A 22,862-nucleotide genomic window follows, 5' to 3' on the forward strand; every position below is an offset into this window, starting at 1 on the left:
CCAGCCCCATATACCGGAGGTGTGCAGGTTCAAACCCGGCCCCGGTCAAAAACTACAAAAAAAAAGTCACTGGGAACAGTGTGCCCAACCAAAACCCACATAAACGGGGGAGGACCTCTGGGGCAGCGATGAGAGGGAGGGCTTCTCTCTTTCCCACCTTCCAGCGTGGGCACTGGCATCAGCCTGTTTGCCCCACAAGGGAATGAGGGGTCTACCAGTCCCTTTAGAGTAAGGCCAACTGAGCAGACGAGGGCACATCCTGTTTCCCTTAAGGTTATGTTCCTCATTTCTCAAGAATGCAGGGGCTCAGTATAGTTAACTGTCAATTAAGGAAGAGGAGAATTCATACCTTGGCTGGTGTAGGACACAAACAGCCCACAGGCTGATCTTTGCTCATAGACCCTCTTACCTGAAATGAGCATCGTCAGAACTCATAAAGCTGTGTGGTCAAAGTACAGGGGCCCCCACTGTCTTCTCAGCACTTTATTGGGGCACCCCGGGACCCACCTTAAACCTTTTCTCTCTGTTTTGTGTGCTTATTTCCCCCAGTCCTTTGATTCCACTTTAGCAGGTACCTCTCCATCGTGGCCAGGGGCTGGTCTCCAACGAGAAGCACCATCAGCTGACTTTCCCTGCGTTGATTGCTTCTGTGTCAACTGTGACTTTTACTGCAGTCTCGTTATTCTTTTGGTTTGAAATTAAGACAAAAAAAATGGCAGGGAAGGAGGAATGTAAACTTTACCTGACATGTGTGCAAATAACCTCTTGACTAGTTTCTTCTTGTTTTTATGAATTCTCATATCTTGGATTCATTAATTTATTCCTGCACGTAGTGCACTTACGTCCTATCCCGTCCTCTCTTACTGTACCCTCCTGTTGCACCTCTAAGTGTATTATGTCACTGGCTTGCCCAGCACTGCTTGGAACCTACCCCCAGCACTATGGTTTTGGGTGCCTTTTCCACCAGTGTATGCTACGGACCAAAAAGTCTGCAAAATTGTCAACTAAAGCCGTGTTCGTCCATAATTATCTTCCTTTTCTGTAAAAAAAAAAGATTCAGAACTTCATCATGTTCACTTTTAGTCAATGACTTCTTCACAACCACTTAATCTCTAATTGAAGTTAGAGGACCCTGTTGGTCATCTTTTTTATGAAGGTAACTGTATTACTTCCCAGAAATTTTCTTCACTGAATCCTGTCCCCTGATAATTACTGTAAGAGATATTATACTGTGCGTGAATAGAATCTCTTATGACATGTGAATGAATCAGGTTTGACGTACACATCTAAAAGTTGTGGTTACTAAGTAAGAAACATTTGAGCCCTTTGCGTCCAGATTCTCTACCACCCCAAACCTCCGCTCTTCCCCGAGGACTTGGGGAGAAGCCCAAGCAAATTCTGTGCCCTGCGTGCTACAACCTCAGTATCCAGATAAGGTCAGGTGCCTCCTTGTTCTAGTTCTCCTTGGGGCCTTCTGGGGGCACATTCCTTGAATGTATCTCTCTTCACTTTACCCCCAAGCGAATACTCTTACCAGAAAGTTCATCAAGCCCTTAGACACCCACCTGCAGGTGCATTTTCACCCCAAGTGCCACCATCATCCCATCCCAGGGCCTTTGTGGTCAATCTGACCTTCACCCCTGGACCTCTCTGACTCTTAGGTCTTCTTTCCTTGTTGCTTACTCCCAGAGTCACATTCTGGAGGTTACAATAACTAAGATTTGTTTCTGATCTCAAATTTTATTCTTTAGTATCCAACTCCCTAAAAAAAAACAAAACCCTTTTACTCTTCATTTCTACTCTTGTTATCCCATGTGTCAAGACCTCAAGCTGCTAGACTCTGCACCCCCATTTCTTCCGTTCAGCTCTCCTGTGATCCAACATGTAACTGTTCCCACAGACTCCTCAGTCCTTAAACACACACGTATGTGCTTGATAAATGGTAGTTAATATTTCAGTGCCCACTACCACCACTGTGTTTTCTACCACTGTTTCTATTAAGACTACATTTTTACTATTTGCCTCTTGGTCTTGTGCTCAGTCTATCCAGCACAGCCCTGACTCTCGATTAATCCCACCACTGCCTTCTCTGCTCTCACATCTGGACTCCTAAATGCTGCTGGAGAAAATTCTACAAATTTGATGCCAAAAAACGTTCTTCGTCATACTCTCCGCTGGGTCCTCAGTGCCATCTGAAGATTCTTCTACACGTTGATAGTCAGCTTTCCCCTCTTCTCAGGGACTCTTCCCGAAGTTTATCATTCTTTTCAGGCCTTGGTCCTCCCACTGCTCTTCTTACTCTTAGCAGAAAAGCAGACAACTCCATCAACTTCCTCCCCGTTCCACCACCCTTCTCTCACTACTTAAAACCTCATGGCATCTGGAGCATCTCTGCCTCAGTGCAACAAGTGTCCTGTCTCTCCTGATCAAAGGAAGCAAATCCATGCCCCTGGAGTCTGTTCCTGTCCTCTTTTTACTCTTCCAGGAGGACCCTGTTTTCTCGGCCCCCACCTCCCTTTACTCGCCTTCAGACAGTAAGCGTGGTGAGTATCCGTAGAGAAAGCAGCAATGCCCTCCCTGGGCCTGCGTCCCACTTAGAGGCTACTCGCTTTCCCTCCTGTGCCTCCCAGCCAGGCTCCTCCCTAGTGAGTCTCCATCTGACTCTAATTCTCCACTTTTTACTTATTTTCCACCATCCTGCAATCTGGTGTTTTCCTGCACTTAAAATATTTAATTCATATAGCCTTGCCCGGAGCCATGTCTTTCTTTCTTTCTCTCTCTCTCTCTCCCCTTTCTCAGCCACTCTAACACTGGTTAGACACTTCTCCAAGTTCTCTCCTTCGGTTCCCAGATCACCCCGCATTTCTGATTTTCCTCCACATCGTCCTGGCTGCTCTTGCTTTGACATCTCTGCCTCTGCGCGGTCCATACATATGGATTCTGCGCTCTGCCCCCTTCCCGTCTTGCTGCACGATCACCTTGTCACCTTGGGTGAATCCTGTGGCTGTGCTTACACGCTCATAGACTGAGGACCTTCGAGTTCCTCTCTCTGAGTCCTAGACTCACCCAAATGCCTCCTACACATTTATATTCTGCATTCCACAGGCATCTCCCACCTAACATTGTCAAACTGCTTCCACCAGGATTTATTAATATCCATAACCAGCACTAAAATCCACTGTTCTAACGCCCAAAACTTGACTGACACCCTAGATCTTATTTCTTTGCCAACAATTTTGAAGTCACCTCGATTCCACTCCCTAAAGGCCTTTGGAACCTACGGGTGTTTGTCTCTTCCTGCCCTCAGCATCCCGCACCTTATCCCGAGCCTGTCTGCAGGGCCGTTTGAACAGTTCATCTCAGATCACGCTATTCAGAGCCCCTCATTTTCTGAGTATGTATTTTAATAGCCTTCTTGATCTGCCAGCTTTATACTTCTCCAGACACTTCTTTGGTCACTGAGATACGCCCAAACTTCAGTGATGCCAGGCCACTTGTTCTCTCCCAAACACACCATACTCTTCCTCCCCGCTACCACATTCCCTGATTGCAAGAAAGACCGTTTCCGTCCTTGGTGGTGTGCTTTTTTTCCTAAGACCTAGTTTAAGTTTCACTTCCTCTGGAAGTACTGGACTTTCATCATTGCTTTCCACCAAAATGGGTTGCTCCTTTTACCTGTTGGGTTATTTCTCAGCATGGCCTCTATCTCAGAACTTACTCCATTGAAGTGGGATAATTTATTCTTTGTTTTTATATTCAACCAGCCATTTTTAAGGACCAAGACTATATCTTCTATCTCTGCATTCCCAGTACCTAGCCCAATGCATGACACATTATAGGTGGCTAATATAGATTTGCTAAATAAATTTTTATTTATTCCGTGGATCTCTCTCCTGCCCAATTTCTTTTCTTTAAAGGAGACTAACCACTGCTAAAGCTCTCTCACTCACAGAGGAAATCATTTCTTCCCAAGGATTAAATGGAAATAAAATTCTTAAATTCATTGATACAACGCTTGAAGAACTGGATCTAATTTTTCATGAATATGTAATGATATCTACTCAACTAGAGACAGTGGAAGGTTGTGACACTTGAGAGACTTCAGACCCTGCCAAATGAATCCCTTGATTTGGTCTTGCATGATAAAACAACATGCCCTGAATTCTTGATCCATTTAAATACAGAAGGTACCTCAAAAATGTATACACATTTTAAGAAAGGAACAAATGTATTAAATTTATAGTACTCAAGTCACTGTGTATTTGACTTCTGCAATTACAGGAGTACTCAATGTGACTTGTATTCTTTAATTGTCTGTATGTATTTAGTATTGTTGTATATTAAAGAGTCCAGAAAGAATTGTGTAAATTCAGTATCAGCAGGCTCAACTTTTAAAGCAGCTTGTCCATAGCATGGCCTAGGTTTTGCTCTTGTACAACCAGATACTTTAGAAATAAATAAAGAAGAAAAGATTCTACTATCTATTCAAAATAATGTCTGTTCTAGTCTACCTTTGCCAGGTGTGAGTGGGGTCGCACAGTGTAGGACGCATTTAATGGATGTCATGAATCGACTTCCTGTGTTAGCATTGGCTTCATCTCTTCCTTGCTTTATGACCATGACCAAGTTAACTAATCACAAAGGGCCTCAGTTTTCTCATTCGCAACATGTAAAAAGTAGTGTTAATCATCCCTTAGCTTTCTTTTTTTGATAATTAAATGAGTTAATACATTAAAACCCTTTAACAGTGCTTGGTAAAAACAAGCACTAGCAGTTATTAAGCACACTGCAGTCTGCACTGGTCCTAACCCAGCAGACTGGGCTGACCCCCACCCCAGGTTACTTGCTGCTCAACTTCCAGAGGGTGGAGGGAGCATTACAGCATTATAGACCTGGCAGGGTTTTTGAAGACCTTAGCAAAGTGCTCTAACTTTAGAGAGGAGGAACCTAGGTCTAGCAAGAGAAGGTGACTGTGGCAGAGTTGGGATTAGAATCCAGAGCAGCTGGTGTGCTGTGAGTGGAAAGAGCTCACTGAAGGCTTACTGTGTGTTCGGATCCAATGTGAAGTGAGTAGATGACAGTGTTGAGGGGATCCATGAGCAGGTAGTATTTAAAGACCCAAGAAGAAAAGGAAGCAGCCACTCTTCCCCATTTTAAATGACATTTTTAATCTGTTCAGCAATTCTGAATAGTAATAGTTAATAACAATAAAGTAAGCTTGGTGCCCATAGCTCGGTGGTTACAGTACCAGCCACATGCATCAAGGCTGGTGGGTTCAAAACTGGCCTGGGCCAGCTAGACAGCAATGACAATTGCAACAAAAAATGACCAGGCATTGTGGTGGGCACCCATAGTCTCAGCTACTTGGGAGGCTGGGGCAGGAGAATTGCTTATGCCCAAGAGTTGGAAGTGGCTGTGAGCTGTCACACCACAGCACTCTACTGAGGGCGACGTAGTGAGACTCTGTCTCAAAAAAGAAAAAAAAAAGGAAAAGAAAAATAACAATAAAGTGGCACTCGTGATTCATATTTGTGGAGCATATTCTGTGTCAGCCTCCTTACTACAAAGCTTATATGCGTTATCTTATTTTCACATTCACTACTGTTTCATGAGTCAGGTATTACTGTTAGTAGTATTTGCTCACTAAAAGGTAGTGATTATTATCTCCACCTCCTTGCTATGCTAGGCTGTTGGCACAACCTTATCATTCTTGCTCATGCTGTACACTTCCTTCTCCTCTAGTTTCACCTGTTTACAGACCTGTGCCAGTTGTCCATGTGAACTTGCTTTGCCTGAGATGACACTCCTGCGGGGACACCTTTGTCTGCCCTTTGAAGAGCCATTCTGGCTTAACCAGCTGGCCCCGAGGAGGTCTGGCCTTAACTTCACCCTCCTCCATCTTACTGTCGACTGCACTGTGTTTGCCCTACACCAAGACACCAGAGATATTTTCCTAGGAAGAGGTTTTAATAAGGTTTAACATTCATTGATGACAGTTAGCTATTAGGGTTAGTAGAAGGTGGGAGGCAGGCAGAGAGGTGAGGACGTCCAGCTGTTAAAAAAGCTGAAAGACGAATGGAAGATAGCATGTGGAGAGCCCATCCCTAAATTAACCACAGGGCCTTAGTGAAAGGAAACACCACCAAAATATGTACAGTGGCTGTGTTTTGCCAAATCATTGCTGAATATGCCTAAGTATTTGAATCCAGAGGTGAAAAGACTGTTCAATTATAATAAAAGAATACTTAGTTAAATTTTGAAAACTGACACTTTTTAAAACTTCGTTATAAATATCACAGCTATGTAGAGAAACAATTATATAAAAATATTTGTATTTCTTTGTGGGACATTAAATAATTCTTATTTTCTCTTTTATCTTATTTTTTCCTCCAAGTTTTCTATAATAACTCTGTTTTGCTGTCATAATAACACGTGCTTTAAAATTCTAGATTCTAAAAAAAATATATTAGACAACTATGGCACAAAGAATCTTTAACACTTGTGTGATTTAAATACTTCTTGACCTAGCCCTTCTTAGAAATCTGAGAGCATTCCATAGGCTGGTGATACCTCTCTCGCAAGCCAGTAGCCACCTTGTTTGAAAAAGGAAGTCACAGTGAAAGAGGGGGAAAAGCGTAAGTTATTATGCAACAGACAGATTTCAGAAATCCCACAGTGTCTCAACACAGCTATTCGCCCCACCCCATCACAGACAGAACAGGAAAAGACAATTTGTCAGAGGAAAAGCTGTTTATACTGCAGTTCCACATGTACAGGCAAACGTCTGAGTGGACGGGGGGAACCCAGCAGCCCCCCAGCCCACATGTATCTATCCCTCAGGCTGCCCCATTCTGCTCCTAGCTTCTTCTGAATGACCAATCATCCGGGAGCTGGCCTTTCATTTCACCTCTGGGAAGATGGAGTTGTTAATTGAGGTTGATCAAGAATTCAATGTGGAAATACTGAGAATATGTTGTTTATTGGCAAGCCAAGTGCAGATATCAAGTTAGCAGTTGTGGCTCAGTGAGCAAGGCACCGGCCCCATATACCGAGGGTGGCGGGTTCAAAACCCGGCCCTGGTCAAACTGCAACAACAACAAAAAAATAGCCGGGTGTTGCGGCGGGCGCCTGTAGTCCCAGCTGCTTGGGAGGCTGAGGCAGGAGAATCGCCTAAGCCCAGGAGTTGGAGGTTACTGTGAGCTGTGTGACGCCACGGCACTCTACCCGAGGGCCATAAAGTGAAACTCTGTCTCTACAAAAAAAAAAAGAAAATACTCACATTCAAGAGAGAAATTTGAGCCAGAGATAGGAATTTGATGATTGCCAATGAATACATGGTATTTGAAATTATGAACTGAATGAAATTATTAAGGAATGGATTTAGACAGAGGAAGGAAAAGGATTTGTGAGTGAGCCTTTGTATATTTCAACATTAAGAGATCTAGGAGAAGAGGAGGACCCAGCCCAAAACACTAAGGAATAATCAGTAACGTGAGAGGAAAACCAAGGGAGTGTGGTGTCTTGGAATACAACAGAAGAGGGAGGGTCCGTGTCACACACTGCTGAAAGGACAACCAAGAAAGTAGTGAGAGGTGACCACGGGATTTAGCAACATGGAGTTGATCAGTGACTTCAGCAAGGTCAGTTTCAGTAGAGCAGGGGGAGGAGAGTCTGACTGGAGTGATCTAAGAGAGAATGGGAAAAGACAGTCTGGAAGCTCAAGTACAAGCAATACTCTCAAAGCATTCTGCTAAAAAGGTCAATAACTGCCCATGAAAGTTAGATCAAGAGACTTTTCTTCTAAGACAGAAGAAATAATGCCATGTTTGTAAACAGGAATGAGCCAAGGGAGCACAAAACTTGACAACGTAAAAGACTGAGAGAGGAGAGAGAAATGCTGTAGCAAGTGCTGCCCTTGACCAGAGAGCGATGTGGAATTATTGCACAAGTCAAGTGCTTGGTTTTGGATAAGAGCAGAGTCGTTCATCTCCGATAGCAGATGGGAGGGCAGAAAATGGGTGTAGCCATTGTTAGATTGGTAGAACTGAGTGGGAGTCTGTGAAAGCCTCTTAACATTGCCAAGGGCAAGGATGGAGGAGGAAGAGAGAGAGTGAGGTAAAAGGACCACAGGAAAACAGCGTGATTGCCCGGAAGCATTAACAGCTCAGTCGCAGTCCTTGTTCAGGAATTTAAAGTGAAGGTGATATGGCTATTTTTTCCCCAGCAGTTTCGTGCAAAAGCTAGGTTTAACCAGAGTAGTGATATTTTGGTAGACAAATATCACAAACAAGAGACATACAAGGGACTGAGATTTATGTACTTTGGACGAATAGATTGGCCATGAAAGGCTGGGCGCAGTGGCTCATGCCTGTAATCCTAGCACTCTGGGAGGCCAAGGTGGGTAGATTGCTAGAGCTTGGGAGTTCAAGACCAGCCTAAGCAAGAGTGAGACCCCCATCTCTACTAAAAATAGAAAAACTAGCTGGGCGTTGTGGCGGGCACCTGTAGTGCCAGCTACTTGGAAGGCTGAGGCAAGAGGATTACTCGAACCCAGGAGTTTGAGGTTATTGTGAGCTATGACTCCATGGCATTCTACCCAGGTGACTGAGTGAGATTCTGTCTCAAAAAAATGTATATATTGACCATGCAAATTAAACTGCATAATGAGATAAGAGAGGACCTCAGGGAGTGAGAGTCCATGAAAAGGGGGTAGGATCCATGGATTGAAGTTCCCAGTCAGATTTTAGGGTTGTTGAATTTTTGGAGATCAGAGGGAAACAAGATGGGTGGTAGTGGACAGAGAGTATGATATGTGAACTTGAGAATATTGAACAGTTACTATTATTGACAATAACAAAGTTTGGGCCGTATGACTGAGAATGGGTGAAGGACATCTTTGAGAGAAAGAATTTCAGTGAACCAAGAGTTCATGACGTGATGATTCCTGGAATTCCTCAGAATAGAAGTGGTTTAGAGAGACCCACAATGATCCAGGAGCTAAAATGCCCTGAGAGCTCTCAGTTGACAGCAGCAAGGAGGGCAGTTGATGATCTGTGTATAGTTTGATGACATGCATTTCAGAGTTAGGGATAGGGGTGTGTGGATTAGACAGGGAAGGTGAAGAAAGAGTTCCCAAGCAGCAACCATGAACAAGAGGGTGCCTACCTAGGATGGGTGTAGAAGAATAAGGTGCCCCTGGGGAGGACTACAGGGCGATTGAAAATGTCAACTACTATGAAAAGTAATGTACTGTCATTTTAACATCATGATAAGGCGTGAACATTATTGCCAATTCTTTTAACAAAAAAAGTGTATAAACAACCAGAGGATTCCCTTTCATGGGCAGGCCCCTAAAAATAATAAGCAGGCTTTTAAAGGCATTGAATTAAAGCTTCAGAACTTCAAGAGACAAGGTATCAACCAGAAAGGGTTTTCAGCAAAGTCCCTTCTTTTCTGCATAACAAAATTTTCACATATTACTTCCACTGATAGTGTGGATCCCTGGTGAGGTTTATCTTTATTAGGGATGAATTATGCCAAAAATCTAAGGAGAAATTCCCCCTCCCCTCTTCAAGGGAAGGAGGAAACCAAAAAAGATTTGTCCCCAATCACGGACTCTGGATAGTATCTGGTCCCCCTTCTTGTGGCTTCCTTTTCCTTGTGTAGCTGAAGCGATGGAGACTGATGATACCAGTTATCCCTTCTCCACTCTCCTCTGGGGCTGAGGAGCATGAGTTCTATTTATTCCCTTCTCTGGATGTTTCAAATAGTGACCGTGTGACCGCACTTAGGACATAATGCAAGAAATTATTCCTTATCCAGTTTATTCTCTAATTATAACAAATTTCTCTGTTTATTGTCTTTTTCTTAACTAGAAAGTACTTCTAAATCAGAAATGGATTGAAATCTAAAGAACACAAACTTTGGGTAAGTTTTCATATGAAACTTTTGAATTAAGTTGTCTTTCCTAATTACATAGCAATATGTAGTCACTGTGGGAAATATGAAAATACTGGAAAAGGGGGAAATAATGGAAAAGTACCACTTAGAGGCAAACACTCTATGTTTTCTCTTTTTCTGATTATGCTTCACTGATTTTTTTTTTTTTTTGAGACAGAATCTCACTTTGTTGCCCTCGGTAGAGTGCTGTGGTGTCGTAGCTCACAGCAACCTCAAACTCTTGGGCTCAAGCAATCCTCTTGCCTCAGCTTCTCAAGTAGCTGGAGCTATAGCTAATAGCTGGATATCCGGCTATTTTTAGAGATGCAGTCTCACTCTTGCTCAGGCTGGTCTCAAACTTCTGAGCTCAAGCGATCCACCTGCCTCGGCCTCCCAGGGTGCTAGTATTACAGGAGTGGGTCACCATGCCCAACACTTCACTGATTTTTTTAAAAGTTAAGGTGGAGTACACGCGACATAAGATGTGTCATCTTCTCCTTTTCTAGGTGTCCATTGTAATGAGATTAAGCATGCTTACATTACTGTGCTACCATCACTATCTCAGAACTCTTTTTATCTCACAAAATTGAAATTCTGTACCCAGTAAACAATAATTACCCATTTCCTTCTCCCACCCCCGTCAACCAGCATTCTACTTTCCATGGCTATGAGTTTGAATGCTCTGAGTACCTTACAGTACTTTATGTAGGTGGTTATCATTCGGTATTTGCCCTTTTGTGGCTGGATTTCTTCACTTAGCATAATGTCCTTAGGTTCATCCATATTTCAGCAGGTGTCACAACGTCCTTCTTTTCTAGGCTGAATAATATTCCATTGTATGTGACTATCAATTTTGTTTATCCGTTCATCCATCAGTGACATTCTGGGGTGCGTCTATCTTTTTGCTGTTGCTAATAATGCTGCTATGAACGTGAATGTACAAGTATTTCTTAGAGTGCCTGCTTTCAATTCTTTGGGGTATATACTTTTTTTTTTTTTGTAGAGACAGAGTCTCACTTTATGGTCCTTGGTAGAGCGCCGTGGCCTCACACAGCTCACAGCAACCTCCAACTCCTGGGCTTAAGCGATTCTCTTGCCTCAGCCTCCCCAGTAGCTGGGACTACAGGCGCCCACCACAACGCCCGGCTATTTTTTGGTTGCAGTTCAGCCGAGGCTGGGTTTGAACCCACCACCCTCGGTATATGGGGCCAGTGCCTTACCGACTGAGCCACAGGCGCCACCCATCTTTGGGGTATATACTAAGAAGCAGAATTGCTGGGCCATGTGGCAATTCTTTTTTTTTATTTTTTGAGGAACTGCTATGTTGTTTCCCATGGCAGTAGCACCATTTGGCATTCCCACCAATAGTGCACAAGAGTTCTAATTTCTACACATGCTCCCCAACATGCCATAGTCTGTTGTTTTTTTTTCCATAGTGCCCACTTTAATAGGTATGATGTGGCATCTCGTTACAGTTTTCTTTTGCATTCCTGTCATGATCAGTGATGATGGGGACCTTTTCATGGCTCATTGTAGACATTTCAGAGTATTAGGATGCAATATTTATGCTGAGTTGATAGAAGAAGGGGTAAAAAACAATTGTATTAATTTAAAATACTTTTTAAAACTATATTATTACTTTTGGCTAACTATAATTCTGAAATTCATTTACTTATTCAACAAACATTTATGAGTCTCTACAGTTTTTGAAGTCCTGAAAACCTAGATATAAATTAAATAGGGTCTATACCTTCAAAGGAAGAGAATAAATATGAAAATTTAATGAAAGCCTAATATGTGTCATGAACTTTTACTTTCTTAATCTTTGCATCAGCCTTCTGAGGATGTGGTATAAGCCCCATTTAGAGATGAGGGAACTAAGATTCATTTCAAAAAAGCTGAACTACTTAAAGGTGACACAGGTAGTGACTGGCAGGCTAGGTCATAAGCCCAGGTTTTCTGAATGCTTCCAAAGCTTCGCCTTATACCCTTTTACTCCCCCAGGTTTCTTTTGGCATTTGTGACCTAACACAGGAGGCAGCAGTATACCCAGCTGACAGTAACATGAACAAAATGTCATGATAGCAATTAATTCTGTTGGATTAGAGTCAAGAAAGTCTTTAGAGAAGTGGTATTATAACCTACAAATTGAAAACTGAGGATTTCACTAGATTAGGAATAGGGAAATAGGGAAAGGGGCATTCATTCATTCATTTATTCATGTGCCCATTTGCACATCTGCTCTGAGCTTCAGCACTGCTAGTTCTGACATTAGATGCTGAGACTTGAAAAAGAATGAGTGACACACTGGTGACCCGCGGGAGTCACAGTATCCTGAGACAGTTAAGTAACTGAATTATGACAGAGCATGTGTCAGACTCTGCCACAGAATTGAAAACAAAGTGCTGGGGACACCATTCCATGCCAGCAGAAGCTACACTGAAGGGAGGTGGTGCTGAGGACGGCAGATTGGACCCTCCATGCCAAGCTCAGGACTTTGGGTTTCATTCTGTAGGCCTTAACAAGCCAGCAGGAGGTTCTAAATAGGAAAGTGACAAGGTCAATTGAGCTTTTTAAAACACTACCTAGCAGGGGGTACTGTATAGAGTACAGGAATTAAGAAAGAGACAGGTGGCAGGAAGACCTGCCTGGGAGCTAGTGGTTCAAACTGAAAAGGGACAGAGGCTGCAATCGGTGGCAATAGGCCAGCCACATTTATAAGGTGACGCTGGCAGACTTTGTCAGCTATAGGATGTGTGCTGAGATGAAGGAAGGAGGTAAAGTAACAATAGAAACAAAGGCTTTGAACATCCTGTGTTTATAACCACTGCACTGTTTGCAAGTAAAAGAATCCAAGGAGCATTTGATAAATCAATAAGACTCTTTTGAATTATCAATATTTATCTTCTATATTTAACCTAAATGCTTTCTAAAATGCTTTCATAATTTTATAGATATTTTTTCCTCATGTGGTTTAAAACATGCCCTGCAATGCTGTTTACACCTGATTAGCAAGTTTTTCCACAGTGGTACAATCATAATTTTTATCATTGCTATATTGAGACATCATGGATTTTGAGAGAGTAGATGAGTGAATTTTTCCTAAGATGAAATTCAAAAGGATCCATAGATTTACCAAAAAATTCAGAAAAGATCCTTGATCAGGTGAATAATATGCATCACTCGTTTATTATTCATAAAACTTTTCCATTTCCCCAGGTCATTACTAAGTCTTATAATTTATTTAGACTTTTTCTTTTTTTTATTGTTAAATCATAGCTGTGTACATTAGTGCAATCGCCTGTACCCATTCTAAGATGCACCATAGATGTGGCCCCACCCATTACCCTCCCTCCACCAAAACCTCCCCCATCCCTTCCCCTTCCTTGGCCCTTTCCCCATAGTCTTGTACTATAGTTGGGTTATAGTCTTCATGTGAAAGCTATAATTTAGCTTCATAGTAGGGCTGAGTACATTGGATACTTTTTCTTCCATTCCTAAGATACTTTGCTAAGAAGAATATGTTCCAGTTCCATCCATGTAAACATGAAAGAGGTAAAGTCTCCATCTTTCTTTAAGGCTGCATAGTATTCCATGGTATACATGTACCACAATTTGCTAGTCCATTCATGGGTCGATGGGCACTTGGGCTTCTTCCATGACTTAGCAATTATGAATTGGGCTGCAATAAACATTCTGCTACAAATGTCTTTGTTATATTGTGACTTTTGGTCTTCTGGGTATAAACTAGTAAAGGAATTATAGGGTCGAATGGCAGGTCTATTTTTAGATCTCTAAGTATTCTCCAAACATCCTTCCAGAAGGAACGTATTAATGGGCATTCCCACCAGCAGTGTAGAAGTGTGCCCTTTCCTCCACATCCATGCCAACATTTCTGGTTTTGGGATTTTGTTATGTGGGCTACTCTTACTGGGGTTAGGTGATATCTCAGAGTAGTTTTGATTTGCATTTCTCTGATGATTAAGGATGATGAGCTTTTTTTCATGTGTTTGTAGATCGTGCATTTGTCTTCTTTAGAGAAGTTTCTCTTCAAGTCCCTTGCCCACCCTGAGATGGGGTCACATGTTCTTTTCTTGTTAATACATTTGAGTTCTCTGTGGATTCTGGTTATTAGACCTTTATCGGAGGTATAACCTGCAAATATTTTCTCCCATTCTGAGGGCTGTATTTAGACTTTTTCTTTTTGGTTCGTGTTGTATTTGTTTTCATCAGTAAGTAAAAATATAATCCAGTTAAAAGTGATATTGTTTACACCTGTACTGATAAGTGTTACCAGAAGAGGGCGGCAGTGAAGTGCTATTATAGAAAGAAGAATGAATTTATGGACTTTGAAACTGCAGAAAAGCACTTAGGCTGAGAGTGATGAAATGACAGCAAACATTTGTTGGTGCCGGCATCCTAATGAACATCAAGAATTGACTTATTTTTCGAGCCAGAATCTTTGACACAAACATTGTCACAGATTTTCGGAAAATCTGATGATGTTTTTGTAATGTAATAAGGTAATAGATTTGTGGACATTTCTGGTAAGATTGACATGCTAGGAGATATTCTGAAAAGTTTACATTAGTTTGAAGAGAAAAGATTAAAGCATGAATTAAAATTAAGCATGTTGTTTCTTGTCCTGTCAAGAGCATAGGCAGAGAATTTAATAAAGACAATAAAAGGCATCTTATCTTTTTTGAAAATTAGAGTTGTTCAGAGCAGGCTGAAATAAAACAAGGTATTTCCTGTTTATCAACAGTAAGCAATGCATAGAATTAAGCAACTAAGAGAGGTTATCCAAATTTCACCTGTATCTGATGAATCTGCTTTTATCAACATTTAACAACAAAAAATATTTTTTGAGCTTCATGCTGGGAGCTATTCAAGGTACTAAGGCTATAAAAGACAAACATTCCCCGCTCTCTTGAAGCTTGTATTACAGTGGAGAAGACAGATGTTAAACAAGAATGCACCATCATTCATTAGTTACAATGAAGAAAAACAAAAAATGGAAAACTGTCTACCTAGGGCCCCAAATCAAAATTAGTTTGGACTCAACTCAAAAACTGGAAAATTAAGTGAAATTGAAAATAGGATTCAAAAACAACTTGTCTTAAGTTCTTAATGCCCAATTATTTATTTTTTTAACAATAAATAAATTGGATAAAGCAAAATATACAGATTCATGAAAATAGCATTGCTAAAGGATATTTGAGTAATTCCTGTGCAGCGATAAAACACTTTGCCAAAATAAAGTGTTATAAAATGCCCATGCCTCCCTGACCACCTGAACTTGATTAAACTCTATGCCAGTCAGCCTGGCCACAGCTGGGGTTGAGAAGCTGGACTTCCTGCTGACTCCAGTCACCCCTGGAAGGTCCTTCTGCACCTTTACTCTAGCGGCGTTCCCACCCCAGCCCCTCTATCTGAAGTGCCTCTCTGCACACCCCCACCCCTGCTAACAGACCCTCCTTCCTTTATTTCCGCTTGCTGGACCCGTCCCATTTTCCAATGTCATGGAAACAAAGCCAAACATATCTAAACCTCCTTTTCCATGAACAAGTCATTCTTTGCTCATTTTCTGCTTTTAATTCAACTATATCTGATCACATTCTGCTTTTTACTTGAGAAATATTTGTGTCTGCCACTCTAGTAAACCCTGAGCCCTGAAAATTCAAGAACCATGTCTTATTCATCCTGATATTGTGTACAGATCCTGTCAGATAGCAGGTATCTAGGAAATTTGGGTTAATTTGCATTGTTGGAAGAAAATTGGAACAAATCTTCATTTTTAAGAATGTGTATTTTGAAGAGTGTGGTATTTATAATATGCAAGCTACAAAATTTGGAGACTATAAAAAATTAAAAAAAATGATATCTAATAAAATCAACCTTTTTTGCCGTTGTCCTATTTTAGTAAGGATAGGTATTTATGGGGTTACATAAAATTGTACTCTGTGAGAGGTTCATTTAGGGGTGATGAAATTCTTGGAAATTAAGATTAAGTTTGTTAGGGCCTAGAATTTGATTTTATACACTTTACAAGATAATACTAGGCTGCTACTTTTCATAGATTTTAGCAGAAGATGCGAGACTCCTGGGTCAGACATGAAGGACTTTACTACGTAAAGCACAACAAGCAAGTTCAGCATCACTGTTGACTTCACCTCCTCTTGTCCTCTGAATCCCCCTGGAGCGCTGGCGAGTGGCCCGGTGGATGCTGTGTGTGAGGGCAGTGGGTGTGTGTGGCAGCTAAGAAACAGCACACCTAGGAAGTTCACTGCTTCTATTTTAAAAAGTCTGCTCTTTGTCCAGAGAGAAACATTTCCTCATCTCTCAAGGTTGCTGCAAATCCTAGAAAGTGGCCCAGGCAAGGAGAGATTGGGTCTGGCGTTGTTGACACACACTTCAAGAACTTGCAGACCTGCCCACCGCCAGTGATAGACTCACTCTAAAAAACACTCTGTGAGAGTAAGGATGGTGGTTCTTCTAGCACATCAGAGAGGCTCAATAAATATTGGTTGAATCAAACTAATTAACTAATGAGAAGGGAAATGACTGAAGAACCAAAAAAAGCAAAGAGAGTAAATCCCTTAAATGGATAGTTGCCAATTTCAAACCTGACAAGGGGGAAATTCAGAAAGGTAATGAAAGCTAAGATACTGCGGACTACCTGACTTTGTAACAAAGTGCCTAATCACTCTGCTTCATAGAAAGTGAATCTTGGACTCTATGCAAAATAATCACTGATTAAGTTCTAATAATGAAATGCTCGTATCTCACTAAATTAGTACTACAGTAGCTATGCTTCTTTACCTGTACAACCTTTTGCCAGATACCAAATTTCATTGAAAGCTCTGAAAAACTTTTAGATGCTATGCCCATTTTACCAGCCATTTTCCCACCAAATGGCAAATTGACTTACAAATCAAGGTAATTGATCTAATAAATTTGGTCAGAATTAAGCACTTTCTTTGAAATTCATAGTTAAATAAATGAAACATCATATCCTCTCAAGATTCCATTGAAGGCAAGAAATTAACAGGAAATGTTTTGTCTGAGCGTTAGCAGTGAGGTACTTGCGGCGTCTTTAGGACATTCAAGTTGGAAGTCTGGACTTGTGAAGAGTGCACCTTCACACTGATGATTAGAACTCCTGTTTCCCCAGACCTCATTAGCTCTCCTGACTATGAAGCTAAGGGTACAGTCCCACAGAATTTAATTGCATATTTTGACTTTTATCATTCCCATACTGCTTTTTTTTCTGGATGCCTTCCAATCTTCATGAGCCACCACTACAGTATCACTGTTCTCCATCTGCTGCTCTTAAAATTGGAGATTGATTGCCTCCAGGGCTCACACACATTTTAAGCAACCTTAAATATGTGAGTTTTTAACCAACTATGGGTTTTTTCCAGCACCCCAAGGAAGGCCTTGTTTTTAAAATCTATAATCCCCTCCTCTTCCCTTTCTCTGCTTCTCTCTGATGAAATTCCATCCAGGCTTCCCCACCAAGGCTCCGGGTTAGAGAGCATTTGAGCAAAGCCTCCACTCAGACTCAAACCTGTGGTTCCAAATGGGCTATATGTCCCAGAACTCTTTTCTATGTCTTGGTGAGTCTCTTGCCTTCCTGAGGCTCTTTCCCCTTCTTTGTGTTTATGGAAATCTTCATTACCCATTTCTCTCTAAAAGTCTGTGCAGTAGAAGTGATGATCATTTATTCTGCCAGCTCCTCCTTATAAGCATCCAATTTTCTTCCCTGACTACTGAGATTATCCCATGCAAAGCTCCCCTTGACCAGCCCCTTGTTGGTATATCTGCTTAAACTAGGGGAGGACAGCTGACACCTGAAGTAACCAATTTTTTTTTCTTTTTTGAGGCAGAATCTCATTTTATCTCCCTCAGTAGAGTGCTGTAGTGTCATAGCTTACAGCAACCTCAGACTCTTGGGCTCAAGTGATTCTCTTGCCTCAGCCTCCCGAGTAGCTGGAATTATAGGCACCGGCCACAAAAGCCATCTATTTTTAAAGGCAGAGGTCTTGTTCTAGCTCAGGCTGGTCTAGAACTCATGACGTCAGGCAATCCACCTGCTTCAGCCTCCCAGAGTGCTAGGATTACAGATGTGAGCCACCGCACCTGCCTTGTGCTAAGATCTTATCTTCAAACTAAGGGTGCTGCTTCTGTGTTAGTTTCTGTTGAGGGTTTGCGTCAAGAGACCTGGTAAGACCAGGATAAAGGGGTCAGATAAAGATGATCTATGGAAAGAAAAAAGCAATCTATTTTGTTTACTGCTGAACTCTCACCACCTAGCATGGTGCCTGGCAAATATGGTTTTGGATAGAAAGAAACAGACTGGAGAAGGGGGCAGGCACTTCCAACAACAGCTTCACAGATCTCCATTACCTGGTTCTAATCCCACAGGAAAACTATCTGCAGTTCCTGTCCCTATGTCCATGAGATATACCTGTGCTCATTCAATACGTTCCTCTTCATGCCAAAACTAGTTTGGGTGTATTCTGTTCCTTGCCACCAAGTTACAATAAGTATGTCTTAATTCATCTGTCCTGATCATCAGTCCCTAAATCTCCTTGTTCCCAGAGGGGGTTCACCAGAAATCTTGATGACTATTTAGAAATTACTGAATTCCCGAAGTGGGCATGCTTACACTTTGCCTAAGCGAGCCTCACCTTTCTGGAACAGGGAAAGAGTAAAAACTCTAACTCAACTGAAAATAAAGGAATTATCTTCTCCCAAAGTAAAGCTTGATAATCTTCTTAAAAAGCAACCTCTGTAGCCAGGCGTTGTGGCGGGCGCCTGTAGTCCCAGCTGCTCTGGAGGCTGAGGCAAGAGAATCGCTTAAGCCCAGGAGTTGGAGGTTGCTGTGAGCTGTGTGAGGCCACGGCACTTTACCGAGGGCAGTAAAGTGAGACTCTGTCTCTACAAAAAAAAAAGCAACCTCTGAAGAAAGATATGACAGAAACTCTAATAACGTGAGGACTTTTTTTGCAGAGAGGGCCTTAGCCTCTCTTTGTACATAACCCCAGCATTGTTGATTAAACGTGGGTTCATTTAAAGTCCACAGGGAGACAGGAGGTGCTTGCCAACTTAGGCTCCAGGAAGGGAAGAGCAGGTCAGTTTCACCTAGGACTTCTGGAATGCTGATGGACTAAGTTGGTGGTCAGGAAACTTCTTTCCTGTCTGTGCTCTCTGTTATTGTGCAGCAGATGGAGGAGAACGTCATTCTTTCCTGCTCACTAAAGCAGTCGGGAGACATCCCCTGCCCAGGAGGGCACATCCAAAGCCTCAAAATTATGAGGGGTGTGCAGGTGATGAAGCTGTAGTAGTCATTCTAGGTTTGAAAAATAGAAAGATAAAATATTTGAAGGCAGTATGGTGGATTCGTCCAGAGCATCGTTTTGAAGTGAGACAGATGTAGCTTCCAACTTCAGCTCGGCAGTCTATTAACTAGCTCTACGTCCTTGGATAAACTGTTCAACCTCTTGTAGCCTCAGATTTCTCATCTGCAAACTAAGAGTAACAATACTTTATAAATTTGCTGTAAGTATTGAATTAGACAATATGTATGAGTTCTTCTCCAGGGATACCAAGTTAAGTGCTCAGTAAGTGGCAAGAATTATTAGGATTGTTTGTGATATTTGTAATAAAAAACATTCATGAAAAGTATGATATTTCAACATTAACCAGAAGGGAGCGCATTTTTTTTAAGTTGAGAAATATGGCACTAAAACATATATTTCATAGCTCTTCTTCACTGTTACCTTTTTAACATTAATCCCTGAGGGATAGGGAAATGTAAAAGAAAAGTCTAGTAAATATCTAACAAAGGAGTAGTTATGAGGGAAGTGGACATCAATTTTGGACTCAATCAAAAGCCGTGCAAACTCTCTGAGCAGGAGGCACCTGTGAATTCTCACATGCAATCTTCCAAAGACCTTAAAAACAATTTGTAAACTGTGTGACCTGTAGGTGGCGAACTTGGATGGGGGAATACGAAGCAGTACGCTAGAGAACAGAGCTATGGTTTTTGTTTTGCTGAAGGGAAGAATAAGTAAAATCAATACATTGATAAATGCTATTCATGACACTGAGCCAAAAGGATTCTCTGCTGACATACTGGCTTTCTCCTGAAGGGACCGTCTGTGGAAGTGTGTTCACCCCCAGGCAGGCACGCACACTGGGGGCTAGAAAGCATTAGCTTCTGGCAAAAATGTTTTCCCTGAGTGTTCACACTGGCTGGTAGTCCTGGTATAAGAGAAAGGGATATCAAGTAGGAAACACAAGTAGCTTTCTTGGAAGTCTCTTGAGGGGTACAGAAATGCTTCTCTGTCAGAATATGCATCTGTAACATTATGTAAATATGTCCAAAGTATCCGATCCACGTCTTTGGTCTAGATAATAATTATATCCTCCTTTCCTTGCTTTCTTGCTACTAATGTTGAGTGTTTGTTCTTCATACTCCCCAAGGCAATCCTTTAGGGACCAATTACTATCTTTTATTGACATCTTGTCACTGGCTAATGGGGATTTCTAACATGCCACACTGGGCATTCAGTACTCCTAGGGGAGCTCTTTAGCACTTTTATAAAATCTAGGTACCCTACTTGAGAAATATTATGGGTTTTTTTCCTTAAAATTCTACTTTGAAGTACTAGTTTTACTATCCCAGGTCACAACTCCATCTATGTTGGATTTGTGGGAAAACTAGTGTGACTTCCCAAAACTCTGCCTGCTCGAGAGTGGCCTGAGATGTTTTGTGGTTCTTTCTGCTGTGAAAGAACCCAGAAACTCACCCAGCGTGATAGATGGATGACCTTTGATGCATTATAAAGCAGGGTCACTGTCCCCAAAGAGCCTCTCAGTTTGTGGGTCAGGTGAAGGGACGTCTCTGGGCTTCCACAGTGTCTCTTCCCTGTCATTTATCACAGGGCTGTAATTATTATCTCCACATTGACCTCCTCACAGATGTGTGCTTCGGGAGTGCAAGATCTGTGCTGTATTCATCCTTTATCCTTAGCATTGTGTCTGGCATATAGTAGGTACTTACAAAAACGTTGAATGAATGAAAGAATAAATAATATGTGCTTGGGAAGAATAAGAAGGTGGGAGGAAGAAAAGATCAATTTAGAGAACAAAAAGAGGAAGATAAGCCCAGCACTCACAGGAAATTATATATCATACAAATATTACTCCTCCAGAATAGAAAAAGGGAAAAGAGGAGTAGATTGTGTCCAGCCCAATTCATTTACTTTTACCAAACTCTTAAGAGGCTGGCTTATAACTAAAATGCTAGTTAAATGCTGGTTCACTGTTTTCAGGGAAGAATACATCTCTCCAGAGATTACAAAGTTTGTGGTCACTTGCAGCATTGCCCTTGCCCAAATCTGTGCACTTGTATTTCACATCTTTATTTCAAAACAAAGAAAGTACTTGTCTTACAGGATGGGCTGGTTTTAGACTTTGGGTAGCTTCTAAAAGCCATCAGGTTCTAGTTAACCTAATATATAGTAAATATAAAAGTTACTAGAAATAGCCGGCGTTGTAGTGGGCACCTATAGTCCCAGCTACTTGGAAGGGTGAGGCAAGAGAATCTCTTGAGCCCAAAGATTTGAGGTTGCTGTGAGCTATGACACCACAGCACTCTATCCAGGGTGACAGAGTGAGACTCTGTCTCAAAAACAACAAAAAATTATTAGGAAATTCTGAAATTGTGACATGTTCTCCAAGAGTGGTTTCATGCATAAAGACGCTTGTTAGTGAAAGGCTGATGTTAGGGAATGGGGCTCAGGAACAATCAGAAACTGACTTTGGAAGACAAATAAAAACATCAACATGTTACCCCAAAGTGTCACCCATGAAGATGACAATGGGGCAAGTGCCATGAAATCAAAGCTATGGGCAAGAACACGAGGACCTGCCGTTATGGGAGTACAGAGCTGTCGTGTTGGTACCTGGTAAACAGTCAGTAAATACTGGTTGAATGAACAGGCTTTTGTGTAACTGAGCTGCTGAGGGGAAGCCGGGAACTGAGGCAGGGTAATTTACTTAAGTGTTTACTTAAGTACATATAAAAAACAAATAGAAGCAAGATATACCTCTAAAGTATACATAAAATAGCACAGAAAAGTTAAAATGTGAAATGCTGATCAGAAACCATAATTTTAGAATAAAAGGAGAAAGCAATGTCCTGGAAATCTGCGGTGAATGAATTATTGCACTAAAGCTTACAGGAAGCTCTGAGCTTCCAGACAATCAAAAGGAAAGAGCAGTGTTCTGGATTCCACAGTTCTCCTCAGCCAGCAAATGCATTCCTAATGCAGACTTACTCTTGGAACTTAAAACTAGGGAGCATTTATTGCATCTTATTTATTATTAAATAAGAGAAAGATGACATTTGGTAACAGTTTTATAAAAGCTACATACATGTTTCCATAAACTAAACTATAAAGATGATCACCACCAATGGAGCCCCTATAAAATAATAAGTGAAGAAAGAGGGGAAAAAAGAAATGGGTTAGTGTACAAACATACGCACTACCACGCAGGCACAGGACTGATGATGAGGCTAGGTTTGTGGTCTCGTACTCTCGGTAAGGAGGGAGCGTAGTGTGAGAGATTCCACTCCTTTTTTCTTTGATTCCTGGACTCCTGTGACCCGTCCTTGGTGGGCAAAACAACACCACGTACTTGACTTGACGTATATACCATTTTCCGTAGACCAGTACCTCTGCCTCATAAAACGTCCTCCAGCTGGCTCTAAACCAGAGTCTTCAATGGATATTGCACTGCTTTGTAAGGCCAGCTGCTCCTGGGTGATGGTAAGACCGATGAATCCTGTGGGAAATGGCCTGGAGCATCCTTGGCCAGAAGCAATATTATATGGATTGCTGTGGGTGAAT

General features: G+C 41.7%; 1 protein-coding gene across 1 annotated transcript in view; it reads left to right on the plus strand.

The window, feature by feature from the left end:
* ALPK1 (alpha kinase 1) overlaps positions 1-22,862 on the plus strand; it is a 147,404-nt gene that overhangs the window by 6,391 nt on the left and 118,151 nt on the right. Inside the window, exon 3 of the mRNA XM_053567297.1 lies at positions 9,876-9,927. The gene's annotated coding sequence lies outside the window, so the exon portion shown is untranslated. The remainder of the gene's footprint in view (positions 1-9,875; positions 9,928-22,862) is intronic.

This window comes from Nycticebus coucang, chromosome 1 (assembly GCF_027406575.1).
Source record: "Nycticebus coucang isolate mNycCou1 chromosome 1, mNycCou1.pri, whole genome shotgun sequence".
Taxonomy (NCBI): Eukaryota; Metazoa; Chordata; class Mammalia; order Primates; family Lorisidae; genus Nycticebus; species Nycticebus coucang.